This window comes from Patiria miniata, unplaced genomic scaffold, assembly GCF_015706575.1.
Source record: "Patiria miniata isolate m_02_andy unplaced genomic scaffold, ASM1570657v1 HiC_scaffold_9, whole genome shotgun sequence".
Lineage (NCBI taxonomy): Eukaryota > Metazoa > Echinodermata > Asteroidea > Valvatida > Asterinidae > Patiria > Patiria miniata.
This window is the reverse complement of record NW_024037076.1, coordinates 25,133,604-25,145,610: the sequence shown is the minus strand read 5'-3', so window position 1 is coordinate 25,145,610 and position 12,007 is coordinate 25,133,604.

Below are 12,007 nucleotides of genomic sequence, written 5' to 3'. Positions count from 1 at the left end.
TTTGAATCCCCCCTGCAAGCTGACAGCACATACAGGGCTAGGTCCCCCTTATCAAGTCTATACTAATTAATTTCGCATCAACCGTACCCCTTCACCCCTAATCAGGAGAGGTGTGGAGGTTATCTTGAGCTGTCTCTTACAGGAGTGGGTGTTGAAAAAGTGTTTGGCTTTTGCTTTTTTGACACCTCCGTTATCGGGCCTCTGGTATCTGTGCGTGCAGCCACTTTTTCTTTTCAGAGGTCGATTTAAGTACATGAATGTGTCTGGATATTGAAAATGTTTATTGTAGGTTCGGTAATCAAGTCCGATCGCCATGATTGACACTCTCAAATACCTGTTACATTTAGTTATTGATTGTTCATGTACATGTATGCACATAGTACAATGTACAAAATGTATGTGTTTATGTACAGTATGCACATTTGTGGTTGCAGACCAGTAAATAAACTGCCATAGACCTCAGTGATGTACACACGTGCCCTTCCCAAATTATCAAAAATACTCAAAACGCTCCAAGGTGTTTGAGACACGCATCAAATTAAAGCGTATTTCATCATCTTTCCTTTTCTGATCAATTTTTTGGGTGCTAACCAATAGCTTTTGGGAGAAAATTCCATCCAAAGATGATCATCTCTAAAAGCAGGCCTGAAGCCCATCACCATTTTGAAGAATGATACCTACGCTCTATTGCAAAAGAGAGCCATTTTAGGTCCTACTTTCATCAGAATTTTACAGAAATACAAGCGTGCAGTCCTCAGCATGGATTCCACCCTTCTATTTTACAAACTATCAAGTTCATGATTATTGAAAAGCTCTAATACCGGAGAGTTTGAGGGCATGCAAATCGTGATATGGCAGGCGTGGGCAATTTTCGGCCTATTTACTGGCCTGCACCCTTTAAGGACTACCGGTACGTGTGTATATTTTTGAAAATGAAACATACATACATACACGTACCGTAGCTTTCATTTCAAATGATTTGAAACATGTACATTGATTTTAAATCTGTTTGTGATAAGAATATCAGCTGTATGGTTTCCTTTTCAGTATGTGAACCACAACAGACTTTAGGTTAGAAGACTCCCGGTAGATGCATTTCAGTATTGTTTATTCTCCAAGGTTTTGAATAAACATCTGCATATTTGTGTGCCCTGTTTAATAATATTTGTTTAATAGTATTTGCAAACCATGCACATTATTTACAAACCTACTTTGTTGAAATGTACGTGTACAGTAAAATTTCCACTACTATTATTTTGATACACTTGTGTTCCTGAAGCACATTTAAGTAAGTGGGCTGATCTGCAATCTTTTATAGAAAAAGCTAATAATATTTGGCCTCCTACACAAGTGAAATGTAAGCTGATTGCCTGGACCAGGAAACAGGCCTCCTTGCTGGAGGGCAATAATGGGCCTATGACAATCCACCATCAATCAATTAAGGCCGGTCATGTATACATATTGACTGAGCATATCCCCAAATGGGTCAAATTCCAAATGGGTCGACATTCTTAAATGGGCCAAACGGATTGTCACAATTTGCGCAGAATGAACCAATCACCATCTGCCATCCGTCGTACATGTTGTGAAGAATATTAACAAGAGGTTGAAGTGTGTACAGCCCATACTCTATCCTCACTTCAAATAGCGAAAGGCAGTTTGAGAACTTGACCCAGTTACGAGCAAGCAAGTTAATCACAGTGATGAAAAATCAAGAGGAAATGGTTAAAATCAGAGATTCAGAAATTTATGTCCTTCAATTGTGTATCGGTTCTACTCATCCACTTCTTATGAAGCCCACAGTGTATCTTCAACTTTATTACTCTGTATTGAATTACATACATGCACACGTACGGTGTACTGTATTTTGTATTTGGCCCTCATACATGTAGACATGCATGGCTCAAGTGAAACTAGCCGAGCATTAAATAATTTTGTTGGATCAGGTCCTCTATTGCCAACACAGTGCAGGGCTTGTAATAATTGCCCATCAGCGATGGACACTCTATTCATATCATGACGTAAATGTCTTTTACATTGTAAGTCCAGTATTCATAGGCATCAATGGAGTCTGTGAAGCTGAAGTGATAATGTACACGGACCCCCACATCGCATTCAATACACGGCAGGTATTAGGCTTGACTTGGCCTGGGAACATGCACACACATGTACACCCACATTTGTAGATGTTGTTGGGAAAGTGTGGGACTTGGAGTTGAGGTTTTGGAAAAACTGTACCAGTACGTGCATGATGCATGCATGTTCCTTTGGATTCCGTCAAATTAGTCAAATTCCGTCAAATTAGTCAAGTGACTGTTTTTAACGGTTAAGAGCTCCCAGCCTACATACCGGTACATACATAAAGCAGGATTGACTGGCTGTGACCGTTATGTATTAAACTTGATACCACTGCCTACCGCTTGCCTGCTTTTTTCTGTTGACTGAATTTGACTAGTCAGAGTGCTTGCCTGAAATATGATCTGACTGTTGGTGACTAGCCTGTGTGAAAGGCATGGCAGGGGAAGAGCATTGATTTGTTGAGAGTCTGTGTCTGTTCAGACAATAGGAGGGTTAAACAAACAAAAAAAGCAATTTAAACAGCAAACTCCTCCACTGAATTAAAATCGTGACTTCTTCAAATTTCCAGTACCCTTGATTCCCAGCAGATATTCTCCATTGGCGTAGCCTTGGCTTCATAAAAAACCCATGGATGATACATTTTATTCAGTTGATGCTTAAGGATGAGATTACCAAAGCGTGTCAAATCTCCTGGGAGTACCAGTTCATGTACATCAGATCATGTTCTTTACAAGTCAGACATTAATTGTTCTGATGGCTTCTTTTTATATTGAAAATCCGTTATCAAATGAAACTGAAAGTACATTAGCCGAGACCTGCTTTGCATGTGGTATAGGAGTACGATGTAAATCTTATCAAGTTTATCCGTACATATTTATGTGCAGTGTTGTGTACGGTACTCACATACTGTATCGTCTGACCCCCCAAAAAGAAATTGCTCAATAGAAAAACAGAAAAGAAGTTGAATGTGTTTGAAGTTCCCTTTCAGGCCTGCAAATGCTCATTGTACTCATCAGGACAGGGATCCGGCTAGCCAATTGTGCGGCTCGCTGATAAACAAGGCCCCATGCGGTGCTTGGCTTCGGCCGAGTTTTTCCAAAGGAGGTGACTCGCTCGCCTTGATCTTTTTAGACTGGAGACAAATATTTGAAATATTCCGATGGTCTTCCCCCATTGATTAGATGAGTATCAGTGCACAGGTACAGGGTTCACAGAGTGTGGTTCTGGCGGGATGTCTTGATGTTCTTTGCGGTAAACCGCTCGGACTTGGAAGCGTGCCAGGTTTGTCGGAGCACTTGATTGGCACCTGGCAGCCCTGACTTCTGCAGTCAGTTTTTTTATTTCGGGCTTGGATGACAGAAGTGTGAAATCCTCAAGTGTATACATACCGGGACGTGTACATATGTGCAGGTACCGGTACCATATCTTGTACATGTACATTGTGATTAATTTCTGTGACGTACCGGTATTGAGGCCCCAGACTTATCAGATGTCTAACATTTGCACATTATCAAAATAGAACTGCCGATCGACGCCCATGAAAAAAAAGGTAATGCGCCGGTGCATGTGTATTCTAACCATGAATCCAGGGTGAAAAATGGATGTAAAACAGCTAGACGGGCTACAACCCTAATTTTCTATTACATTGTATCTGCCTGTACCGGTACATTAGCAACCTGGATTTTTTTCTCAAATACTTCTCTTGAAAACTGAAAAATCGGTGGGTGGTTTTCACTGTGCCTTAGGAGTAGTGATGATACTGTACATGTACACGTGTGTAAGTTATATTTGTTGGATTCCGTCGAATTTGGCAGGTCTCTCACACTTGGCCGTTAACCGATTCAACAGACTGCGCAGAAAATACAATGTATAATATCGGTACGTGCGGGGTTTCAGGGTTAATGCAGAGATATTTGCTGCAGATTAATTTCTGACTCTGAAAAACTGACAAACACTTGACACAATACCCCCTGTATACCCCCAGAAGAGTGTCAAGTCTGGGCCATTGACACCCCTGAATTTGTGCCCCCCCCCCCCTACTTCTTTCCCACTCGGCCGGTATTGTCAGTTTCCATAGAATACTGATCACTGATAGGCTATAACAAGACCAGGCTCCACAAAAAGAAAAATGTAGAACTGGGGGTGCGTGAAGCTAGTTGAATGCTGTGGTTATTACATGTACATGTACACGATGTTTATCCCGTATTTTAGTGTGGGTACTAAAATAGTCTGAAACTTTACACTAGTGTGCAAACAATTTTCTTAGTTTTTTATTTTTTGGGGTGTCATATTCATAATCATCTATTGGAAATGATATTCTTCAGAACAAATAAACTTATGCATGTAACATAAAGAACATGAAAATTATACATGTATGTATACATTCATGGATTCTACTGGTAGGTCTCAAGCATATTTTATCATTTCTTTTTTACAGTGTCAAACATGCATTTATTTACAAAACCGACTGAAACTGATCGATCACGTTCTGGCATGTTAATGTATGTACCCGCATCCTTGAACATGAACATGCATGTTTGTGGAATGTACATTTCACATTTTATTGGGCTTGCAAAATAAACCCTTGACAATTACATACATGTACGTGCCCATGTGTACGTGCCTGTAAAATGTGTGAGCTTGGTTAGGCAATAAAACAAGGACATCTTCAAGAAGCAAGAAACGGACGCATTTGCATAAATCCAGGGGCGGTTTAATGTACCGGTACAACTATTATCAGCTACTCTGTTTTGTGTCTGCGCTGCGCTTCCCGACGTGATGAATTCAAATTTCTAGCCTGCAGCACACCCATGCCCGTTACTGACAATCAAAACCACAAAAAAAAAAAAAAAAAAATTCAAATTGAATTGTTCAATATCTTTTTCCTGTCATGACCATTCATGGACGACAATGCAACCCCTAAAATAGATGCAACATTGCGGAGAGAAAAAAAAATATATCCCCGGGATAATTTTACCAAAAAAAAATTAATTTGATGGATCGGCATATTGAATTTTTTTTTTTTAATCTTGTAAATGCACACTCTTGGCTCTGTCCCCGGACGGACGTTGCATTCACTAAGCCTGAACCCCAGGGGAAGGAGTGCTAACCATCACAATTTATTAATGCTTTGCTATTGATCTGTGGTGCTCCTCTGCAATCAAACGTCCTCTTCTTTCCTCGCCTGCTAAAACTGTTGACAATGCCATTAATATCATTATCGATATGACAGAGATGACCCCCCCCCCTCTTATTTTTTCCACAGGGGACGTGACCTTGCATGATAATATTAATATTAATACCAGTAGCTGTGGCAAAGGGTCACTGCTTTGCCAGTTGGCATATTTGCAGCACAATTTGGTCCATTATTTTTACATCATTTTAAAGCTTGGAATCTTAACTCTATCCCTGGTAAGTATTGGTTTGATTTTCAAAAGGGTTTTGAAATGATTTGTGTTCCAATAAAGGCATGTCAAACACAGACTCAACCGATTTCAAGGTAAATCAATCATGCACATTTTTTCTAATGTGGAAATGCTTCATCATGTTCGTGTTGTGACGATATCGTTGCCTTTTACTTTCTGTATTCCTTTTCTTTTCGATACCTTGAATAAATTCACAATATTGTTCTTCGTTTCAAGTTCAATGTGTTTTTAATATAAATCAACTGGTTTTTTTTTTGTCTTGTTATTTCAACAGCTACCGCATCATCGATTTTCCTTGAAATCGGTTCAGTTTGTTTTCGACATGTCTTTATTTAAACGCGAATAATTTTAAAACTCTTTTAATCATCAAACCAATGCTCGCCAGGGATAAAGCTAAGATTCCAAGCTTTAAAATGGCGGTACATGTTTTCGCGCGACACTAGAGCCTCGTAAAAATGGTTGCGGTTATTTTGGGATATATGCTGTACATGTACGTTGTACTGTACATGTATATATACTAAAAATGTTTTCTATTCCTTTTTTTCGTCTGAGGCTTCAACCAAAGTAACTGGCTATGAATTGCACTAACATTAACCTTTTGATGGACACAGGAGGGCGCTATTTGGGTAATCTCTTTGTATTAACCCAAATTTACCCGTGGCCTCCATGGATACTGTACCTAAAACAAGCTGAAAATGATCTTAGAAGCTGTGGGCCAACGAGTTTGTGTTCATGCATAACACAGAGTGACGTGATTGTGCCATGTAATTTCTGGAAGGAGTAGTGTTTTGAGTACAAAAGTCAGGTTTTTTAACCCTAGTGACCCCATGATGACCTTTGACGGTCAGTGGAGACCCATTAAAGTGACACAAAAGAGGGCCAGGGCCTGAGGGACAAGTTGATGTGCACTAACGGAGAGACACGACGATTGTTGAGCTTCTGTCCGCAGCTTAAAAATATGCACATGACTTTAAAAAGTGGATTCAGCCGAAGGTCTACTTGTAATATGTACTGGTACATATCGTCGTAGCCAATTATCTGTATGAAATTCAGACACAGCAAAATTTAAACTTTTGTACAATTTTTAAAATATGTATGTAACACGTTCATATACTGGTACATGTACACTGTGACTTGCTTTCCCCATCCTGGAAACCTCGGTTTTCACCCAGCCTCCCCTAATCTCCCTGTGTGTCCATTGTCCACCCTCGGACAATTTATCACGGGCTAACGTTTGATGTGTGGAATTAGCAGTGCCGCGGCTTTTGATGTATTGCATGTTTGTCCGTCCGCTGAAAGGACTTCAAGATAGGCCGGTTTCTAGGCTTGTGTACGTGTGTCCGTTTTTGCTGCGTGATGGCCTTTGTTTGATGCTGTATCACTTGTGTACATACCTGTACTTATGTACTCATCCTTTTCCCCATATAAAACTGGCGAGGTTCGGTGCAGATTTATCATTCACTCACTTTATCAACTTCACTCCTCTGTCAGCTGGACATGCGCAGACTTGTCTCTTGTAATCCGTTTAAAGCATTTTACTTTGTTGGTTTCTAGGTTTGTTTATACACAAGCCTGTGACAAATGATATCTTTACACTGGACTACAGGGGCGGATCCAGCTTAGGCTCATGGGGGGGGGGGGAGCTTTCTGCATGATTTCCTGGTGTTTTTTTTTTGGCAGCCCAAAGGGGGGGGGGGGGTGTTACACCCCCTAACTCTCCCAACTGTCCCACTACACAACAGCATACACAATTGGAATCAGATATTGCCAAGAATATTTAAAATGCATTGACTGCGATAGCAATTATTTGGATCTGATTGAAGGCATGTTCACATGTGCACTGCTGGCTTACACACACGTTTTCAGCACATGTTGCATCTATAAATTGAAAATTGCACAAAAATTGGCCCCTCGGGATGAGGCCAGGGATTTTGTTAATTCACCCCAAAGGGCAAATTTAATACGAGTCCCTGCAGAAAGCTGCATATTAACATGTTTTGGTAATCATGCGTGTAGCATGTATGTACCACCATGGCGCATTCAATTTAAAAAAAAATAATATATGATTGATTTGTTGTGCTTGATTTCATCTCATTATTTTTTATGAGGGTGGATGTGAAGCAAATGAATAGAATAATCAGTAGATAATCCATTTGCACAAATGACAACTTGCAAAATCCAGACAATTATTTCACAGACTTTCTGTCTCCTCTCATTGCCTGTTTGTTGCAATTCTTGAGGTTTTTTTATGATTAATGTGTTTACCCAATATGACACTGCCATCAGGCTTGGGCCTGGGCGTGTTGAATTCGTTGTCTGGCAAGCTTGTAGATTGTGTCACGCACATTGAGCGGTTGCCACCTGACCGAAAGATTGAGCCGTGCATGCTGGGTCACCTCTCAGTGGCCACAGTGGCTTGGCTGGTAACCAACACCTTTCAATTTGTAATGAAATTATGTAGACAGGAACATTTGAGCCAGGATTTCTAAAGCCTGTCACTTTTCCCCCTTCTATAATGTATCCATGTCGCCTGTAGGTTGGAGAGGGTTTGAATTAAAAATGTTACTATTGTAGTCAGCCTATTGGATCGGATCTGAACCATTAGCTCACTGTATAACTTTGTATTTTGGAACCCATGTGATATTACCATTTGTAGAGTGCTCTAGTTACTTTGGGCCGTACAGTGAGAAATACCGGTACATGTAGGCAGGGCAGTTTTGGGCTGCATGTCCCCAACAAAATACCCAACAAAGAATCCATTTTCTTACACACCACAATTGAGGGGAAAAAAGATGATAAATAAAACAAAACAGTTTCTCTTTTAAACGTGTGTAATTGCTTTGTTTCTGCATGTGTTTGTTATAAATATCGTGTGCCTGCATACTGTAATTTCATTGGTCTAGAACAACCACGTGTCTGGTCTATAAAAAGCATGTCATACACTATATCCATCTTTACGTGGAGATCAAATGCGAATGTTGCACGCGCGTATGGAACTTGCCGCGGGCCAGCTTCGCGCAATGAGAACTGCAACGTCAATCGCTCAGTCTCATGTCCGGCATACCGGCAGGACATCAAAACCTTCAGTTATCAAAGGTTACATCGCAGTGGTTGAATCTATTTCTCACACAGTTAGTTATAACCATTTATCTTTTTGACTTATTGACATGATGTATACATGTAACAAAACAATTGTTGACTGCTGTGATGTGGGATATGCGTTTTTTTGGGTGCATAGCACCCTTGGCTTGGCCTTGGTGCTATGCGTCCCTTGGGTGTTAAAAAATGTCATATTCCCACATCACAGCAGTCAACAATTGTTAAATATTACACACGTACATGTACACACATGTATGACCATGTACACTGTACATGTACTTCTTACAATACACTGTACATGTACAGATCTGCATTCACATTTTATGATTGCATGCAGATCTCTATTATTCTTATCCACTCCGGGCACCTGCCTAGGTACATGTACATGTACATGTATGTGTACGCATGATAGACATTCAGGAGTGTCCTGCACAACTGGTTTATCTTGAGGGCAAGGGAAGCGCTTAATGCACATAAGGAGCAACTCAAGCAAAAGGGGCCATGCATATCTCAAAGCAGATGACCCTATTTTTTTGGGAGGGAGAGGGCCTATTTTAATCTGTACTAGATTTTCCCTGACAATAAAATCTCCTTGTGTAAACCCCTAGGCACGGGCAAGTCTGGTGAGGGAATTTGTTTATTATTTTCTTCAGTGCTACCGCCATTGATGGCCATGATGTCTGTATGCCTGCAACTTTACCTCGGATCAGCTGATTTCCTTCTCTTTTTAAAATTTTTTTTTTTTACATTTTTCGGGTATTTTATTAATTAACAATTAAAAAGCACTGCAGAGAGTCTTAAACAGCTTTGAATTTCCTCTTCTTTTTTTGGAGGGCCTTACAAAACATGGAATTGGAATTGTGACGAAAGCGATTCAGTTTCTGTTCAATGGCAAGATATTCATCATAAAGCAAGCTGATTTGTGTTGTCGTTGATTCAGAAAAATAATAATACGCTTTTGGAATGTTATGTACATTAAATCACCAGTTTGCGTTGTTATGTTATCAGGCACATTTTATTATATATCAATAATGTGCTCTCTCGCATCAAAATGTTGCAGTGTACAAAATGTACATGTACTGAATGTAGTGAAATTGTAACCACACAAAACAAATCAGCAAGTTTGTCTGAGCAACATACGGTATTTCCCGCATACATCATTTCTAATGGTCTCTAGCTAATGCAAACTGAATCTCAGTGCATTTAAATTTTAAGTCTGTGTGCGCTTCAAATTAAAACCAAGCGGCTTCCAAGCTCAGTGTATCATGCGGTTTTTGTGCCTTGAACTCCCACAGTTTTGGATACAGCCAATGTAAACAGGAGACATTTTAGATGCTGGATTTTTGTAAAAGCCCAGTTGTTGATAATATAAACACTCACCTGCATTTGATAGCATGGTTTGTGACCCTAAGGCATCATATTGCTGGTATCAATTCATTGGATGTTAACAACAAAACATTGGAGTCTGCTCTGTTTCCATTTCTGCTTGGAATACATTCCATTTACATGTAGTTCCTGGTGGTTTTGTTGTTCATATTAACCCTCCTATGCAAACATATGGTACAATCTGTGCCAAGTATCCTTTCAGTCAAAATCAATCGAGTGACTGTTTTCAACAGTTACGGTAAGAGGTCCAGCCTACATAAAGCAGGATTGACTGGCTGTGACTGTTTATGTCTCTTGATACAGCTATACTTTGACTGTACTAGGTGACTAGCCTGTGTAAAAGTCCTGGTAGGGAAGAGGTTTGATTTTTTGACTGTCTGTGACTGTTCAGATAGCAGGATAGTTAAGGATTTTCCCCTTCTTTCTATAAGCCTGTTACTAAGGGAATAAATGTGTGCTCCGGAGGTTTTTATCACTCGTTTAATACCGCTTAGAGTCTGGGTGCTGATAATTACCCGAGCCGGAGGCGAGGGTAATTATCAGCACCCAGACTCTAAGCGGTATTAAACGAGTGATAAATACCGACCGAGCACATATTTATTCCCATTCATAAATACCTTATCCGTAAAAAAATTTCAAATAATTCGTTCAAAAAATCCCGATTTTGTTCAACAAGTTCACTTCATGCTTTTTGAAACATCCCTCTAGCAAAATAATGGAGTGTTCAGCTGGCGAGTTAGATGTAAACAACCCTTTTATGGAGATTGACGCGCGCGTAACATGTTCTGCGCGATGTCACGCAGAACGCACCTGAGGCGTTGCGTTTTGAATTTAGAACTATAAAATTCTGACTCGCTTGTAGTGTTGCGCATGCCTACGTGAGGATTGTGAACGTTCAACCAATGAAACGGTTAGAGGCACTGGATTTTTAGGAGTCCACATTGTGACACTGGAAAAGTGTTTAAGACCAGCTAGCCATGTCTTTATCATCCGTTTAATACCGGCCACGTGACAGGCTCTCGACCAATAGGAATAGCTAAACTGTCTGAGGTATTTATGAATATAGTTTTACTAGTCTATTCACTATGTACCATAAGGCTGGCTACACACCAACAAACCAATCTGCTTCAGGAAAACAAAAAATCTCCAGATTTGTACAATAAAAATCTCAAAATTTAATCAACACTGAACATAAGAGGAGGTGTGCCTTACAATGTTGACATACCCCTACAGTAGCTGACAAATTAACCCCAATACAAATGATGTTGCAAGGTGATAAATCTTGAAAAGTGGAGGGCTTGTAAAAACCACAAAACCTCAACCGCATCAACCACAAGAGATCAGGGAAGGGTGCTGATCCCTCCCAAAGGACCCTAAACCACAAGACATTGAATGCACACATCCATTTGCCCCTGGGGCAGTGTGCATGTACCGGTACTGCACCACAGACCCCTTCACATTTTGACAGCTTCTCACTTCCCCAAGTGCTGTGTACAATTGCATGTTTCAATCAGGACTTGCCCGGTAGGTCTCAGATGAAAATGTCAGGCAAGCAACTTTTTGCTCAGAACCGCTGATTTCCTCGTTTTATTTACTTCTCATGAATGCCATTACAAATTGAAAAACACTGTACAAAATCTTGCCTGGTTTTGAAATGTCCTTGTTTTTGTCTCTCTAATTTCCCAGTTGCATGCATACAGGTTTGGAGTACTTTGGGCTTGGGCAAGTTGTAAATTCTTATTTATTAACCCTAAACTTCCCAACTCCATCAAAATCCATCCCCCCAGTTTGGTAGACTTTAGGGGACTTGGTCCTGCAGGCCTGGTGTGACTAAATATTGATGGAGTATGATGGACTTGGGCCTGGAGGCCTAAAGCAAAGCATGCATTGGAAGCAGTGTGATTGATGGATTGTGGCGGACTTGGTCCAGTACTTAGTAAAAAAACAGTAGGGAATTACGTTAACAAGCAACTTTTTTTGGATCCGTATACTCCTATACTTGCATCCTTGCTACACAG